Source organism: Anticarsia gemmatalis, chromosome 22 (assembly GCF_050436995.1).
Source record: "Anticarsia gemmatalis isolate Benzon Research Colony breed Stoneville strain chromosome 22, ilAntGemm2 primary, whole genome shotgun sequence".
Lineage (NCBI taxonomy): Eukaryota > Metazoa > Arthropoda > Insecta > Lepidoptera > Erebidae > Anticarsia > Anticarsia gemmatalis.
This window is the reverse complement of record NC_134766.1, coordinates 7,946,807-7,967,015: the sequence shown is the minus strand read 5'-3', so window position 1 is coordinate 7,967,015 and position 20,209 is coordinate 7,946,807.

The following is a 20,209-nucleotide window of genomic DNA, read 5'->3' as shown; positions in this document are numbered from 1 at the left end:
TGACTATCAATCTGTCTGTGTGTATGGTATTTGTCTAATGGTTCTCGATTTTCTATACATTTCTTATTAGTTTTACAACAACGGAGTAGCTACCGATAAATTTTATACTCATATCTGCAAACGGGTTACCCAGTTATCGTATCGAGAAATTATGTATGTAAAACTGATCAGCGCCCCTAGCGTATTCTGAAAGGACTATTGTTTTAATTAAGTTAAATGTCACACATGCTTCTCGTACTATGTGATGGTTTTTAATGTGAAACATACGTTACTCTAATTGTGAAAAAGTTTCTTTCTGATATAGACTATTGGCAATCTTTGTATGAAAAATTGATCAGCGCCCCTAGCGTGTTCCTCAGAAACTATTTTCAGTAGTCGCTTGCTGATAGCATCGATTGAGTATAGAAAATTGCGACACTGAACAAAAAAATATTTTTATATGATTGTTGCCATTGCTTTTTTATCATGTGTCTGCTTGCATTTTATAATTCCAGATATTTTTTCCATGATCATCAGGTTTATAAGTTTTGAATCATCATTAGTGTGTTTAGTAAGTGACGTTTTATATTTGTCTATAATTAAACCACATTACACCACTACGCGTAACAGATAAACCTTTTTTTAGCGTCTGGTTTTTATCTCTTTGTTATCCTTAAGGCTTGAAGATTTATTGCACCTTCTTTTAGCTATTTAAATACTTAAAATATAATCACTTTTACAAATTAAATATTTATTTAACAGAGATGTCAAAGTCTTCAGAAACAGCTGCATGAACCATCGCCTTTAAAATGACATGTTTTAAAAACTGTGGCTCGATTCTCTACTACTATCGACTATAACAGACCTCATCGAGAAATTTTGTATGAAAATCTGATCAGCGCCTCTGACGGGTGTCGTAGGAAATATTTTGGCAGTTTTTAAATGTCAAAATTTTGATACTCAACGGTACCAACTGTACAGAATCACGCTACTGAAATGTTTTAATTATTTAATACTCATGTCAAAATTCTCCGGAAACAATTGCATGAACCATTGCCCAAATTGATATTCTTAAGTTGACAACTGACTAAAAAATCAACAATTATAAGTAACTCTCAGTAGAAGTACTATTTTTTTCGGTCTATGCCTTTTATAAATAGTAAGCTAATCTATGAATTAGTGTTAAACTCGTCCATAAATATATATTATTTTTTATGGACGAACCATAGGTAATTTTACTAGTAAAGGAAAAAACATAAATTTGAAAATTATCACATCTAGACCGCGTGGCATTAACAATTATTTATAGGAGTCTTTTCACACTTTATCTGTGTACATTAAAGTCAAATTTTTGTATACAGCCTGTCCAAATAATTTGAGCTTTACAATCAAACAAGCATTTTATCTTACAACTTTATTTAAATAAATGTATACATAGTATATTATATACATATATATGGATATTTGAGTTTGAATGAGATATACAACAATTTGCCGAATAAAACCACAGTATAGGTGTAGTAAGTGAAATCAGTAGTGTCATTGAAAGAGAATAGAATCCCTTTTATGATGCTGTGACGTCATTTTTGTGAAATATGATTACCTTGTTCTTAATTACTATACATTATATTATATATCATTATCCTTTAATTTAAAATATGTAGAAGAAATTCAGTTTATTTTGTTCTTAATTTTACTTGCCTTGTCTCTGTATGATATCCTAAAATAGGTACGCAAAATTTTATTGCCAAGAATTGCTTAGTGAATCATTTGCCCGAAGTAAGGAAGTGGTGGACCTCCGACTCTAGGAGAGCTTATAAAGACGTCCTTGTTGTGCCCGAGCCTCTTTTTTCCGTGAGGAAAATGCATTACTGCATGTCCCGCTCCAGGGAGAAAGCGGGGGTCTGTCGAGCTCTCCCACCGGCTAGGCATTCCGGCTTTTAAATTTGGGCATACCGACTAAAAACCTGACGGTGTTCCTTCAACAGTCACCAATAAAGTGGCTAGGACGCGGTACCTCAAATTGGATACTCCGCATCCCAGATGTTGTGCCTGAACCTGCAAGTTTTGACACAGGAGTTGTTTCTTTTTCAAACAGCCTCCCGTAATCAAAGTAGGGACGAGGTAGGTCATCCAGAGCACCCGTTCGAATATCACCTAACCTAGTCCACGAAGAGAACCTGTCAAATATAGGTGAGTAAGGCTAGGTGCTATTCGAATGGGTGCTTTAGATGAACTACCTTGGGAGGAAGATATAAGAGCCCTGCCTCATTAGGACGCCATGGCGGCGTCGCTGGCTACGTACCCAAGCAGTTAATATTGAAGTGTGTGTGATGTTGGATACGAAACCAGCTACGCCGCCATGGCGTCCTAGTGAAGCAGGGTTCTAACATAAATCAACACTTTTCGATTTTAGGTCCTAAAAAAAGTATCCCGCCTTAAAGTCTCTTTATAATTTTACATTGTATTTTAATTCGCGTTGTCATGTCATTTACTTGTGACGTGGAACGGAAGCTGTTTGAACAAGATACTATAAATAAATAAGAAGCACACGTTTCATCAAAACAATAGTAATTAAAGAAATATATTGCGTCAGTTACAAAATGGATAGTAGCGGAATTTCAATATTTATTTACTAGTTATATAATATTAGAACGTAATATTAGATTTTTGATAAAGAAACGAATGAGGAATGTTTATTTTTTAAAAGATTTTTTGATAGTGAACACGAATTTCAGACGGTGCTATTTTTAAGTGTGTTTTTATTGTTAAAATTGTATGTCTTAAAATAAGTAAATTTGTTTACCATAACTTTTAAACTCTCGCGTTGCATGTTTAATGTATAATAGAATACGGGCTTAACGCGAACACGCATTTTACCTTAAATGCCTAACGTTTCGGCGCAGGTTGCACTCGTCGTGGTCGTAGGCTGCGACCACGGCGATTGCTTCCTAAGGAAAGTTTGTTTGTTTGTTTTAACTAATATCGCGCCTGTTATACCCGGAGTGTAGGCAAAGGTGAAGCACCAACGTTTCACAATTGACATGAACAACTTTTTTTGATATTTTATTCGGATGTTAGTCTCAAGTAATAAATTACTAGCCTATTGACATATCCCGGCCACGTTACTACACTACGGGCTGATTGAAATTTTCTAAATAAGAAAATTCTAAAACCGACGGTGACCGACCCGAGAAACAAACCCAAAACCTCATGATCAGTAGTTAAATACACTACTGATTGTGCCACTGAGTCTGAGTCACCTACATTTCCATTTACCTATAAATCTAAAACCGTTATTACATTGTGTGTTTAAATTAAATTTATCATCAACATCAATATTTGTATCAATTGAATAAAGTTTATTAGTCTTGTTCTATCTACGTCATAATTACGACATTATATTATATTACAATCTGATTTCAATTTCTATGTTAGCATTTCATTTATTTTTGTCTGCTCCATTGTCTTGTGGGACGTGGCTTCTTGTGTCTACTACTATCGCCTACCGACAACCGGCTAGTCATCGAGAAATTTTGCATGCAAATCTGATCAGCGCCTCTGACGGGCGTTGTAGGAACTATTTTGGGAGTACATTTCAAATATCAAACTTTCGATACTCAACAGTACTGACTGCAGAGAATCGTGCAACACTTTTGATTTTGTATTAATTTATTTCTGAAATAGCTTTTGCTCGTGACATTGTTCATGTGCAACTATTTCCAGGATCGGCGGGCTTGAAAATTGATGGTCAGTATTCAGTACATTGCAGCTTTGACGTAACGTGGTAATAACTACAATCTGAGGGCGAAAACAATGTACAGTATAGTGGCTTTAAATTTTTGGCAACTGAAATTATATGATATCCTCGAGGTAATATGCCTTTATCTAGTTTAAGTGCTTTATTATTGACGAAACTCGAAGTTCAATAATTTTTTTTGGCGTGTATTTTGAACAATTATTGACCCATACAAATGTATGATTATTTCTATTCATTCAGAAATATTTAGAACCTCTTTCACAATTCTGGTATTGTATTTTTGTTGAATATTCAAAATTCTATGTCTTAAGGTCTTCTATGACCCTAACTGTAGCGCGATTCTGTACAGTCAGTTCTGTCGAGTATCGAAAGTTTACCATTAAGAATGTACTGCCAAAATATTTCCTACGACGGCGACGCGACACCCGTCAGAGGCGCTGATCAGATTTTCATACAAGATTTCTCGATGACAGGTCGGTTGTCAGTAGTCGATAGTAGTAGAGAACCGAGCTAATGATACCAGAATATTCTCTAAAGTTAGTTGTAGTTGGGGCTTGAACGATAGACTAGTGACATTGACTTGTTTGTATTTTCAGTATCATATTTGGTCGGAAATGGCACTGATATTGAAATTGTTTAAAATAACCTTTATAGCATTGGATGTTTGTTAAAGTATGTTATTATTTAGACTTTAGTTTTCTTTGTTTTCTTTATTTACCATCACTATCTTGATATGTACTTATTTTTAGATATTTTATGCATACACTTGTTTGTTTGTCGTATGGTTAGTGGTTAACCTAGTGTCTGCTGTTCAAGCCGCCCGAGAGGCCTTTGACATGGCTTAACAACTGTTATCTTAGTAGTCAACGGCTGGGACCGTCTTTTACGGGAGACGCCCAGCTCAAATACCACTGCGGTCACCCATCTATAGAATGACCGCGCCAACAACGGTTAGTGGTTTTTGTTTCGAATTCTGTCTTCTACCATACATTTTACTTTATTTTATATTTAGTGTCAACTTGTATTTCTGCCTGTGATTCAGGTACCAAACCTTAAATAGGCATCTATAATATGTTACTGTGTTAATTCGATTTACGAATACAATCGATAAGACAGACGCGGGTCCTTTTAAGAGAAGGAGCGCGAGGTTTTTAATCAACGGAATATTTTAGGTAGTATTTAATTTGATGTATTTATCTATTTATGCCCTAATTAAAGGTATCTGAAAATAATGCTTGATTTGAAGACTTAAATTTTTTGCAAATTATATTATTTACTTTCCATCCTTATTTTCCTTCCCATTTATTTCACCATTCAACCACAAAACCCTTTTATTTCTATAAAAGTCAATAAACTCTACAACCTTCAATTTAACACAATATCTTATCATCACAAACATTATTTGATAAATTTTATTTTCTTTCCAAATACTTAAGAACACATACGTTATGGTACTTGTTTACAGAAATAGATCATATTTCTAGGTAGCAACGTATTTATTTATTATATTTACAAAGTCTTGCATTTATTTAGTTTTTTTATGTTGACTTGTTGATGGCACGTGAGTCATACTAGAAAGTACAGGGGATCACGTATCTCAGTTGACAACTATTTGAGAGCCACTCTACTATACATTGCTGTCTCTCTTAGATAATAGTGATTAAGACGTTACGTCAAAGCAGAAATGTACTGAAGCCTGTGGAATCTATACTATAATATTATAAAGCTGAAGAGTTTGTTTTTTTGTTTGTTTGTTTGTTTGTTTGTTTGTTTGTTTGTTTGTTTGTTTGTTTGTTTGTTTGTTTGAACGCGCTAATCTCAGGAACTACAGGTCCGATTTGAAAAATTCTTTCAGTGTTAGATAGCCCATTTATTGAGGAAGGCTATAGGCTATATAACATCACGCTATGGTCATTAGGAGCGGAGTAGCAACGAAAAATGTTACAAAAACGGGGAAAATTTTGACTCATTCTCTTAAGTGACGCAAGCGAAGTTGCGCGGGTCAGCTAGTATTATATAAAGTGTATTTCCCTGTTACAAGACTCTTTCATTTTGCTGCTTGTAAAAGGCTTTCCTAATCTTTGTACTGTCTAGAATTACACCCCCGAGAGAAAGTATGAAGCTTATAATTAAATTGTACAAGTCAATAACAATGACATAGATTTCAGTAGGATTTCAGTTAGTGCACATTACATAGAATTACCTATTTCGTAACTTTCATGCCATTTATAAATTAGTGTAACAACCAAACCACGTTTCAAACTAGTGCTAAATTCAGTAACTGTAATTTTTAGCAATTTATTGTTCACTAGCTGACCCGCGCAACTTCGCTTGCGTCACATAAGAGAGAATGGATCCCAATTTTCCCCGTTTGTATAACACTTTTTACTCATACTCTGCCCCTATTGGTCGTAGCGTGATGATATATAGCCTATAGCCTTCCTCGATAAATGGGCTATCTAACAATGAAAGAATTTTCCAAATCGGACCAGTAGTTCCTGAGATTAGCGCGTTCAAACAAACAAACAAACAAACTCTTCAGCTTTATAATATTAGTATAGTATAGATTACTTATAAACGTTCATACATAAAAACAAAACATCTACCCATTGGGATTGGGAGAGACTTTAAAACGCACTTGGACCATAAAACACCCTTACTAGTTTTCCTTGCTTTTTTCGCATACATTATTTTTGTAATTAAGGTAAATAAGAAAAATTGTTATTATTTTTTTTTACAACTATATCCATTTTATGTAGAAATATGGAATCAGACTGCAAACCACCATTTTGAGAGTACATCAGACAACATAATCACATTATTCCAGCAACCACACCTATATGAAATAGCAAATCAAATCCTCTGAACAAAGGCCTACGTCTGAATGATAATTCTATTATATGGGTCAACTTAATATCCTAATAACGCTTTGAGTATCAAATCGCGTTAGGAGCACTGACCTCTCTGATTTGCTACGGTGAATATCATGCAAATGTGTTGGGCCATAATACGAAAAGAGAATATATTCTTTTCGTAATTTGCACTAGTTTCTTCTAAAAATCTAGGTGAATAAATTACACTGATGTTTTGTTCAATGTGAGTCCATAAAAAAGACATCTATTGCCACATTATTACTACTACTACTATTGAGAATAGTCTTACAAAAAATAGAAAACCAATAAAACCTTTGTTAAACCCAGAAATCAAAGTCACCAACTCATGATCAGCAGTTACACGTAGTTGAAAATTTGCATTTCAGCAAAATTCATTGAGAATAGGTTATATTAAACCCCGGGTTAACCATCTTACTGCAAAATATCATAATAGTTTCAGCAATTTATGCAAAAAGCTTATCAGATAAATAGACTTTCACATTGTAATATTGGTAGTGAATTAAATGAATGAATTTGTTGAATTACTTTTACATTACTCACCTTTAAAAATATCAAATCAAATCATTTATAATGCAAATATGAGTGATTAATTAGGTGATACAATCAATGGTATAGTTGCTGTTGCCGTATTTTAGGCACGAGGCGTGCATAATTTCCAAAAAAATAAGTAATAAAATTCAAGTTACTAAAAAAGAGAGCCATATTATGTTAAATTAATATACTGTCCTAACGATTGGAGCCTTTCAAATTAAGCAAATGTTATATTAAACAATTATAATCAGGTAAAATATACTTAAACTAAGAATAACAGTACAATTCACAAACGTAAGTTGACGTAATGAATTAAAAAAAAAACTAACGTAGCCGCCATTTTTTTCTTTTTCTTCCTTTTCTTTTTCGGCAGCTTCACTTGATGTTGCCTGGTTGCCAACAATTATCCGTTGTTTTCATAGCCGCACATAGAAAGGCATGCAAATCGTATTGTTATTTTACCCTTTCTGTCAAATAGGGTTTCGTTTCATACGGCCCGATGCGTGACTCATTCATTTTATTGTTTCCATACATTAGTTATGTTATTACGGTTGATTTTGTAGCTTTTACAATTTAGCCTCTGATTTTAGGTGTCTGGATAATGAAATTATATTTTCTCTGTTTTATTTTAATAACTGTACTCATATAGGTACATAGCATCACGCCTGTTATACCCGAAAAAGTAGGTGGAGGTTTATGAAATACATGTTTTGCCTTTTACAATGTTAGTCTTATATAATAGGAGGCGAACAAATTGAAAAGCACCGGACTCCGTAACCAAACTGCCACCTGTGTTATTGGGAATAATATAATTATAAGAAAAATACTATAAGCATTTTACCTGACTCGGGAATCGAAACCGAAACTTGTGGTCAGTAGTCGTACACACTACCGCCCAAATAGTCTGTTTTTTAAGTGGCTTAAATGCATATGAATGTAGACGTGTTTTTATTATGTACGTAAATAAGTTTGTTAATCATATATTTAATAATAATACTACATTAAATAAATAATTCGTGGAAATCAAATCAGTGACAATTTTAGAGGCACGCAATCCACTTGAAACGTCACGACAAATGCACAGGCGAATATTTCAGATACCTACCTACTTACAAAATATGCGACTGTCACGCAGAAGTCTCGGGCTCGAATCTAGGGTGTGGCAAAAAGTCTTTTCTTAGTTTTATTCCGTTAATAATTTATTAGACATTGCCTGGAGTTAGGAAGTAGAGGTTATGGTTAAGCCGTTGGCCCTGCGCCGTGCCACCGGGCTATGAGAGTGATGAAATAAACAGTGTTACCAGTGTATCGTACTTAGATACTTTAAACAATGTCTTGCAAAGTTGACCGATTTCAATAAAACTGATCGATGTCGCCGAATATTGGAGGATTTTGTTAGACGAAATTATTCCTCTAATATAAGATCTATCCTATATCAAACGACAACACAAATAGCAACATACTACAACTTATACTTACAATCCTAGCGTTCGCATTTCCAAACCCTTTACACCATTACCGACAAGTTGGATTCTATTGTGAACTAGTGAACTGCAAATCAATTGTACGTTACGTGTCTTGTTAACTGTATTTAGTAACTACGTATTTATATGTGTTTCTCATTGATTTGTGCAAGTAGTAATGTGTCTTAATTAATATAGTATGTTTTCGTAAGGATATTTTTTAAAGGTGTGAACTTGTAAAACTCTTAGGTAACTTGCTGACAAAAAAATTATCGACGGTTCAACCTGCTTTACAATAGAACTACTCCTATTCCCATCTATACTAATATAATAAAGCTGAAGAGTTTGTTTGTTTGTTTGTTTGTTTGAACGCGCTAATCTCAGGAACTACTGGTCCGATTTGAAAAATTCTTTCAGTGTTAGATAGCCCATTTATCGAGAAAGGCTATAGGCTATATAGCATCACGCTACGGTCATTAGGAGCGGAGTAGCAATGAAAAATGTTACAAAAACGGGGAAAATTTTGACCCATTCTCTTAGGTGACGTAAGCGAAGTTGCGCGGGTCAGCTAGTAAGAGATAATGGGTCAAAATTTTCCCCGTTTTTGTAACATTTTTTACTGCAGCTCTGCTCCTATTAGTAGTAGCGTGATGATATATAGCCTATAGTCTTCCTCGATAAATGGGCTATCTTACACTGAAAGATTTTTTCAAATCGGATCAGTAGTTCCTGAGATTAGCGCGTTCAAACAAACAAACTATTCAGCTTTATAATATTAGTATAGATAAGTAATAAGTATAAGTATAGATGACTGTATTAAACTAAAACTGATAAATACCAAAACAAAATAGATCAAAACCAACGATATATTATGGATTGCACAAATATTTTTTTCTATCTGCAAATTGAATCCACTAATGTAACCCACAGCTTTAGCGGCTAAACGATCATATTATTTTGTATACTATAATCTATACATCAGTATCTTTTCAATACAACTAAAATGGTTTTCAATTTTAACTACAATTTCAAGTGGAATCCCACCCGGGATAAACATTGGATTGATGAGCACAAGCATCTAGTATTACTTATTTATGTAATTAAAATGTAAATTTAAAGGTAACGATACCCTTTTTCAATTCACAATTCGATTCATTTACTCCTTTACACCTTTAATTAATCCACCGAATCGCAAACCACAATTCAAACATCTTCTCGCACCTCAAGACCTCTCTCTCACCTGAACATGTCACGAGTACTCAGTTCGTAAGAGGTCGCAATCAGACCGCATTGTGAACCGCGTCTTAGAACTTGCGCTGCAAGGATTTTGTCAGGTCACTGGGATAAGAGGTGTGGATTTTGTTGACAAAACTATACCACTTTTATAAGATATTTGAAACCGTTCAAGAATGTTTTTTTAAAAAGGTTTGTTTATTTTTTATTTGGAGTTTTTAATTTATTACTTATTGTTTACATTAACTACAGCAATTCAATTAATTTCTTAACTTTTTTTTAAATAATTTTTATTAGCCTTTATTTATGTCCCACTGCCGAGCAAAGGCCTCTCCCTTGAATTTCCAGTCCCCTATGATGATTGTTGCGACCATCCAGGAACGCATCAAGGTCATCCCGAAATTTTCATCATATTTCTAAACTTAATTTAATGTTCATAGATTTTTTTTTTCAAAATCTGTACTCTAGTTTGACGTAAAATCATAACGGACAAACACAAACAACAGAGTTACTGATAAAATCAAACTTAAAAATCGGATTCGAATATGAGCTGTCATTTCTACTTTGAAATTAAATTGTTTCAAGCATCGTCAGATCGATTCAAAGCTTTCAAGAACTGAAATCGCATTTTTCACGTGTTCACATAAAATTTTCAGACACAAGCTTTTAAAGTACTGTAGTTTTGACACTAAAACATTTTACTTTCAGAGCGAAAACCGATTTTTATTCAACTTGTTTTGAATTTAGTTTCACTCAATATACTGATAGCTTAAACAAGCTGTGACGCTGATAATCTATTGTTGAAAGTAGTAAAATTGAAGTAAGAGTCTTCGTACTTCGGAGTGTATGGGAAAAGTCGGTCCTATTGCTGTGAATGGTACAATAGCGGACCTAATATCATATCATAGGATTAATATATATATAATGGGATACGGGAATTAACGCGAACACGCATTTTACCTTAAAAACTCGCCGTGGTCGCAGGCTGACTGAGTCAGCCTGTGGCTACGGCGATTGCAACCTGCGCCGAATCCTTAGGCATTTTAAGGTAAAATAGGATTTCGCGTTAATTCCTGTATCCTATTATATATAAAACATGTAATGCGAGAGTTTAAAATTTATGATATTTCTGGCTGCTTGCTTGTACTATGTGGAAAGTGAACAAAGAAAAGAGAAGTAAAATTTTTATAAGTATGCGTCTTTATGCACCTAAAATCTTTCTTTTTCTATACTTTTTATGGTACTGAAACCGTAACTGTTGAACCTTTTGGCGTTGAAAGGAGGACGCCTACATTCCGCCGATAAAATTGTCACGTCTCTCATTACTAAACAACTACTATATCTTAAAATACATATATGTTTAATGACTATGATATTTCAAATCACGAATAATATTTGAACACACAATCATTTTTTGAATTCTTTGTTCGTCTGCATCTAACTTTAAACTGTATGGAAAATCTTCAAGGTTATATCAATGTTTCTTTCCTTATTATGACGTAGGCATTTTTTGAGATAGTTCCAAAATACTAGTAGTATCAGATTGTAAACACGACAGGTGTACATTTTGCACGCGATCGTGTATGTACAGGAGTTATACGACTATGTATTACACCTGTTCATACACAATATACGATATATCAAAAAGTACACTATGAAACATAATGTTGCGATTCCATCACCAACTCCTTCTGAAAGCTGCAGTGTCTCACAGTCCCGCCCCCACCTATATCTCAGATTACCACATCGTTAACCCGCTGTCCCACCACTGCCCTAATTTACTCATCATGGCTTAGCCTTTCTTCTAAACTATGTTGGACTCGGCTTCCAGCCTCACCGGATTCACCTGAATACCAGTGTTTTACATGGAGTGACTGCCTATCTGACCTCCACAACCCAGTTACCTGGGATATAACGCGATACCCTTCAGTAAGACTGGTTTTCAGACTTTCAAGCTTCTGACTACTGTTAACGACTGTCAAAGATCTTCGAAAATGACAGCCGGGACTCTTCCGAAACACGCAGGAACTCGATATGAGTAAGATGGTCACCCATCTACAGAACAACCTCGACAAGCATGGCTTAACCTCACCTATCGATCCCCACGGCTGTCGTTAACATATATTATATGAAATTCAAGTTTATTTACCAAAACACCCGTGTTGTGCTAGATAAAGGCTAGCAATAAGTATAAACATGAGGTCATGGGTTGGATCCAAGGGTCAAGCAAATAGATATTGGACTTCTGGTATTTGCCAAATAAGGCTACAGAGATCTTCAAAATATTTATCACCCAAATTCAAGTTGGCAGAGTTCAATGACACTTCTACATTACTTGATACGTCCGTCAGGTTTATTTCTATAATTTTCCTTATTTATGTTTGGAAAAGTGCTGGGTCAAATACTTCCGATATACAAACAAATAAATATGAACACGTGTTCCTCTACTCCACGAGGCAAACCAACACGGTTTGAAATAAATAATACGTTTATTGTATTATTTCGTTTTGTTTTTCAAGAATTCAGTATGAAACACTATCTTTTAAAGTCTATAGAAAAAATTGGTGATTGTTTTTTTTCATATACATTGCGATGTTATTGATTGAACTTGAAATAAAGAAATGTACCTATCAGAGGAAACAGAACTGAATGTATAACTCAATAGATTATAGTAAATTAATTTAGTTAGAAAGCATGAGGTTTCAGTCCTCGATTCATTGATTAAGCAAAGAGATACTAGTCATTAATTTGGATTTTATTAACTTGTGTGTGTAAAATTTCATAAAAATTCTTTCGGCGAGATTGAGGAGCTAATATCCATCCGAAGACTCAAAATTTCTCATTAACAATAAGGTTATAATTGCCTACCTTTCTTTAACTAAAATAAGACTAAGGCAGTATCCTACATAAACCAAATTCTCGTCACAGTCTTGTACGCCATAAAAACAAACCATCCATTTTCAATTTATTTTTACAGCGCGAAATGTCCTCAACCTTTTTGCCCGGGTTGGCAATAAAACTGATGGATATTTCACCCGGTTGTGGTTTACCCGGGTTATAGTTATTGATACATGTGTTTTCTTATGGGTTGAGTTGATAGGGTTTTTACTATCACTTATGGTGAAATGAAGAGTAAAATGTTTGTAAATTTTTGGCTTTAAGATATCGATATTTGCTTTTATCCGCTACACTGCTTACGTTGATTAGGGTAGATTTTCACCTATTAGTGAAAATTGCGTGAAAATCCGTTCAGTAGATTTTGAGGTTTTCGCAATCAGACAAACTGACAAATATGGCGAGATAAAGCTATTTTTTAATATTTAGGTCATTTCTAACTATAAGTAGATGTTTAATTTAAAGCAACCGCTGTTTCGTAGTCAAATTATGACAATGATCTTTAATTATAATATTAAACAATACCTAATACTATATTAATTATATAAAAACATGAAACTTACAACAGGGGTATTAGCATCAAAGCTATAGCTCGTCTTATAAAAGTCTCCAAGTTCATTATAAAATCATTTACTAACATTCAAAAAACAATATAAATATAATGAACAGGCTATGTGAAATTATCCAGAAGAGGAGATGATTTATGGGAGACAAGTCTATGTCTGTGGTGTTCCTTATTGCTTCAGACTTTTTGATTTATGTAGCGAGAAATGAAGTTATATTGTTGATTGTGTTTTTAACGTCATAATACTTTGTCATGATGACGATAGTGATGTTAGTGTGTAGTGGTTAAAGTTGCCACCACACTGCTACTCGCAGTGGTCGTGGATTCGATTCTCAAACGGAAGAAATGCAACGGGTGTGTTCTAAAAATGTGTCTTTGTTTTGAAAATATCTAAAAAGGAAGGTGTAGAGTTCAGTGTACAGTGTAATTTCGCTTAGTATCTATTGCCTAAGTCTGACTAGCGACAAAGGGGTCAGTCCATTACCCATTAACTTACTAGCAACTAGCGTCTCTATCAATATGATTACAAAAAAAGCCAATTGCAGTAGCTCTTTACCTGTCACAGGAATCGAACCTCCTGTTCAATAGTCTGTAGCATACACTACCGCTGGGAGTCGGAAGGAGTATTGCCGCAAATGCTTTCCCAAAATGTTTGTAGACACAGTATTTCCTCTCTCCTAGCTGTAAAAGCAGTAGAACTCAGTTGGATTAGAATCTCGCAGTCCATTTAGATTAACATATTAATACGCAGAATTCTAGTGTCCACACGGCAGAGCAAATTACTCGTGAACACTTTCAGTAATTGGTTACCTTGCTATTGGACGTGTGATAATACTACTTCTACTGTAAATATCAGTTCAAAATATTTAGAAAATCGGGAATAACTACATACTTTTCAAAGTTAAGTGTGTATTAGAAATAATTACGACTTATTCCAACGGTGAAGGAAAAGATATTTCACCACTTCGAATGTTAGCCACATGTAATATGGTCGGGCCTATTGTTTTATATAGTGCACTTTAGCAAGCAGTTATAAGACAAAATAAGAGCAATAGATGAAACGACATGTAGACAGGGAAAGCCAGACAGAAACAGTAGGAAAAGAATGGATCTTTTAGGATACGGATACCCCAAACTAGAAGATTATAGACTACAACCGAGGGGGAGCATAGAAAAACTTATAAGTTTTACACTGCCATCCAGCGTTTGAAAAGAGGGTGGATCACGAAAGATCAGCAATGAACAAGCAAAAAGTACAAGTTGCCGACACACACACTCCAAAAGTACTACAAAATAAACTATTGCTCATCTTGTTAGATAAGCTAAGTTGAAGATAAAATGAGCCTAGAGGCTACGATTGTTATAGGCAAATGTGCCGAAACATCACGCCAAATCGTGGTGAAATCTCCGAGTAATTACTCAATGTTACATTATTATAATGTGCTGATTCGTATATAATTTGGTATAATGTTAAGACAAAGGTATATTGTATGTAACCTATGACACGAAACACGATTACATGAACACTAATTAGTAAAGCTTCCTTGTTAAACAGTTGCACTTAGATAATTAACCGTTTAGAGCTAATATTAGTTTAGAACGAATTGAATAGAAAATTCATACGTATGTATACGTATCACACGGCACACCGTAAAAAAAAAAGCTATGTCTTAGAGATGAAAACTCTTAGTTTTTTTGGTATTGCATTCTTTTTTTAGGACTTTCTGCGAATTCAGGAATGTACAAGTTTATGTTAGACGGTTAGTAGTCGGTTTATATTTTTTAAATCACAACAGCGCTTAGTGGTGTTCAAACGGAGCGTGTACGTGCTTAGGAGGGTACGTAAAACGTCTGTCTATATATATATATCAAAGATTTTTTGGGTGGCTTAAAAACTTTCTTATTAGGTTGATCAATAATCATAAATTGAACGATTCGCTTAACGGAATTGCTCTCCGTTTTTAAAAACAAAAATAAAACAATAACGAAACATATATAACAAAATCTCGCCTCTTACGCCCAAAAAACCCAAAACAACTCAATTCCATTAATCAAAATATTTAATTCAAGTATCTAATTAAGTGTAACATGTTCGTTACAATGTAGTGCATCATTAAACAGCGAGCTGAACGTAATTGCTTCAAGAAATTCAGATGTGCAGGAATGAGCTTCAGTGCATACAGTTTGGCCTAATTACTTGTGAAATTGGTGGTTCGGGGTGAATTTACGCTGATTTTGGTACTAAAAGACGGATATTTAGTTATTTGAGGATCGTAGTTTTTCGATGTAGATCTTTCTACTGATATTATAACTATTATGAATGTAAAAGTTTTGTTTGTATGTATGGGTGTTTCTTATCTTTAACTCAAAAATTTATTTATAGTTTTGATAATATTAAGGCTCATAGGTAGACCAGGATTAATGCATAAGACTTTTTACTTTGAAAAATCTCTCGTAAGTGGATTAAACTTGTTTACTTTTTTTCTACTACATCTACCAGCGCAAAACAAGGTACCGGGGTCGGCTCTCAACTCAGCTAAAGTAATATTCGTATTTCCCGTTTTCTGCTGAATTTTTTTAACAGCATACCGAGTATATGGCATTAGATACCCGGTTTTAAAAAAAAATAAGTTATTCTTTTTTTCGTCAAACAGTAATAGTTTAATACATTTTCAAGCCTTGCTGCTAAAATATTGTAATATTGCAATATTCTGGTAAAGTTTGAACATGTACCAACTATTAATTCCCGTCTATTCAGGCGTTCAATCTTGTTTTCCTTGATTAACTACGAACTAAGTTTGATCATAATGTGTTTAGATACAACTTTGCTTATGAAATCCATGTTTCAGATCTAAGTTAGGGCTTAGTATTATAAATTCTGGTATTAATCAAGAACTAAGTATTTGGTTACAACTAATTTATGTTAAATGTTTAACACAGTATTAAGCCTATGTTAGCCGAGTTGGGTATAATTTTGCCTTTTACATCAGTAGTCGGGAGTTAAAAATAGTAATAATAAGTTGTTCAATAAATATTTTCTCAAGGGGCTGCCAAGTCACCGACCCGTTCTTAACCGAGGTGTTCGGCTTAAGGCCAAGCAGAAAGAGATATTATAAAAAAATGTTTTATTTGGTTAAATACAATATTTAGATTATGTGGGAAAGACTTCTCCTTTTAGACATATAAAGTCCTGTGCCGGGAGTCGTCGTTCCTTCTTCACATGTAGGTATGTATTGTAAACTCATTATTTTTTTTTTATTTATACGCTGTTGCTTTTAATCTGGCATCCAAAAAGTGACTACCAAAGTCTAAGAAGCTATAGGTATTATTGGACCAGTTATACAAACTATGAATAAGTGTCCGATATTGTCTGATTTCTACCCGAAGAACTGATACTTACTTACATATCCAGAAGTGAAATAGGACATAATACTTCCAAAAGACATAGTTTTTTCCCATTTCCAATTTTGTAAGATCAAATGTCAATACAAATTATATACCTTGAACAATTTGACAAGAGATTAATTCCTGACCACACAAATAAAACAATCTTTATCCTCTGAATCTTGACGTGACATGTTGAACCCACTTGTCACATAGAAGCCAACAGTGTTAAAACAAATCCTAGCCTTTCATTGATAAGATTTGTTATATTGTGTTATTTTTTGTAACGTTACGTTGCATTATCATCATCGGCTAGCTTTTTTTTCAACTATGTTGGAGTCGGTTTCCAGTCTCACCGGATGCAGCTGAATTCCAGTATTTTATACATGAAACCATTGCCTATCTGACCTCCACAACCCAGTTACCAGGGTTATAAGACGATACACCTTGAAAACGTAAATATTCTTTTTTATTGTATTGCTATATATAACACAGTGTTGTGGGATTTAATTGTCATTCTCTTCTTTAATTCCCTCTATCTTTTAGACTACTTAGTATGTATTAATTACGAGACTGTAACTCATGAGGACTCTAGTTGGATTCCCGAGTCTGCCTCTGATTTTTGTTTATCGTCTATAGAACGTCCACGCTAAGCTTTCTTTACTTACTGATCGGTTGACCGGTGAGTGTTACTATTCTAGGTCCATTACTGCTTTCGACAACCGGCTGTTCTTAAATTCTGTATGAAAACATGATAAACACCTCTGGCGGGTACCGTGGGTACTACTTTAGGTAGATTCACATTAAATGTCACTTTCTTTACCATTTAGCACCAACGGTAAAGAATTGCTACTGTTCACAAAATTGCCCACTTTTTCAACGTGAACATTTTAAACACGCTCATAAATAGCATGTAGCGGGATTAGCGACGTGAAACATTCATCAACATGTAATGACGTGTTGGATGTGGCGTGTGGTATTCACTAATGTGCACTGCGTACAGTCATAAGCATTAATGTTGACAAGTTTTTAAGAGTAAGAAGTGTTTTTTTTTTGTCCTTAATGAAGAGTGTAGGTCATGTTAAATGTAAATACAGTACAAGTCTTTGATATATTTATTACAAATAACAATCCCCAATCCACTTTTGGTCAGCGTGGTGGACTCAAAACCTAACCCCTCCCTTGTAAGGAGACCCTTGCCAAGTAAGTAGTAGGAAGGTCCTGGATTAAAAAATATTTTTTTTTATCCATAAATATCTATATTCTAATCTATCTAAGTTCGTATCTGATCTCCACAAAAAAAACCCTTCAAATTATTATTATTATTCGAAGTCAAAATAATATAATCACAAAAATAAATAAACCAAATAGACTCGTATTTTCTTTAAACAGCAACACAAATATTAGAACCTAAATAAAATTAGTATTATCTCTACGCTTAAAACACGCATGAATCACCGAATTTGAAATCTAATATTGCAAAGAATTGTCTTCAACATTCATCGCAAAACAAAACAATGTGTCAACTTTATTTATTGTTCAAATAATATATCGTTTAAATCGCATTTGAATTGTGCTGTTATCATCAATCAGATATACCTACTATTGCATGGTTTCAGAGACAAATTTATAAAATAAGCATTTTTCTCTACCAAGACAACTCCCGTACTAAGAATTGATCGTGTTACGGGGAGTTTTACAAACATACAAACAACAAATACGAAGAACAATCAGACCTGAAGCAATAATGTATCTGTGGATGACACAAATATTTGTCCCGTTTGGGAATGAACCTACGACTCCCGATGCAATATTAGTAGCGTGGCCATCAGCTTAACCACTGCGCCTTCATTCATTATGGATTGCATAATAACAGCAATTTTGATACCTTTTTTGGATGTTTCCCATAAATGATTGTTTGCTTTAAATGAAAAATATTTCCATAAATAAAATAGTAAACTCTCCTTGTGTTATTGCTCAAAACGAAACTTGCATGTTTGAATGAAACAATAAAAAAATACACGCTTATTACAAAGAAAGTGTTTACTTTAATCTTATAACTTTAAAAAATATATTTGCGCTAAAAAACACGATGTTCTACCAAAGGCTGCCCAAAGGCCTTTCCTCAATAGTAATAATAATAATAATATCTTTATTTCCCATTTAAATTCACATATGACAATACAACTGATTCCCAAACTAGGCTAAGCCTGTATGTTGGGCAACAGGGTTCAAACCGTGAATCATGTTACAGAATTAAAGAATTTTGTGGATGTGGGATTCAAGTGCATGCGTGCATATATTTGTGCGAGCGCATGTGTGCGAGCGCATGTGTGTGAGTGTGAGTGTGGGGTGTGAGAATATGTGTGTATGTGAGTGTGTGTTTGTGTGTGTGGTGTGTGTGCGTTTGAGTGTGTTGTGTGTGTGTGTGTTTGTGAGATAGAACAGAATATTAAGTTTGCGGAGAGGTATGCGTTATTGGAGTATGTCAATGATATGATGAATGATGTCTATAATGGAGTCTTTAAGTGGTGAATGCTAAGAGATCTTCTGTCTTATTGTAGTCGAGTTGTAGTAACCATTTTTTCAACTTTTCTTTGATGGAGTATTTACTTAGTTTTGTGAATTTTAGTTTTTTGTTTAAAGAATTATTTAGTTTGCAGGCTAGGCTGTCATATTGTCGTCTAGCAAACGAAGTTTTGCAGCGTATAGGAGGAAATAGGAACTGGTTGCTACGTTTACCAGGATCTGGAAGTGGAGCAGTACTGTGCTTTCTCAGGACAGATTTTAATATAAACCTAGTTCCCAATATTCAAACCAATTTCAGTTAGCAGTATCATCGTAAATTCAAAGAGCAGTCTCAACACGCATTAGAAACCCCAGCGCACTTACACCAGCACTAAGACAATGAATAGAACATAAACCACAGCGTCTTGAGAGTAATTATAATTGTCACTGGCATAATTATAATTGGCAATGGGTTTCATGAAGTTTCAAAATTGACAAACTGTGAAAAGAAGAGGACTTCGTTTAGTATGACACTGGCTGTTTTCTACCTTATATTTTAAATAGACGAATAAATAATGTAATGGACCGTATGCAAGATTTAAATTATAGGTGTAAAATTCCGTTCATAAAATAATTTTAGGTTAGTTTTTTTGTCAATTTAGGCACCTTGCAATAAAAAAAGATGTTTAAAAATAATACCTTTAAAATTAAATAAAAGTAGAAAGGAATAGGCAGGGTACGGTAGCCTCTCTTAACACTAGTCTTTTCTCTCATGTGCCATTTGTCAGAACGTAACTAAATATTAATATTTTACTTCCAATGGCTCGATTCTTTACAATCGTTATTGTCGAGTATCGATTGTTTAACATTTAAAATGTACAACAAAAATGATTTTCACGGCTTCCGATAGAGGCACTGATAGTCGTTTGACGATACTCGATAATTCAGACAGAAAAGCGACACAGTAACATAAAGACTTCAACCATAGAGACAGTAC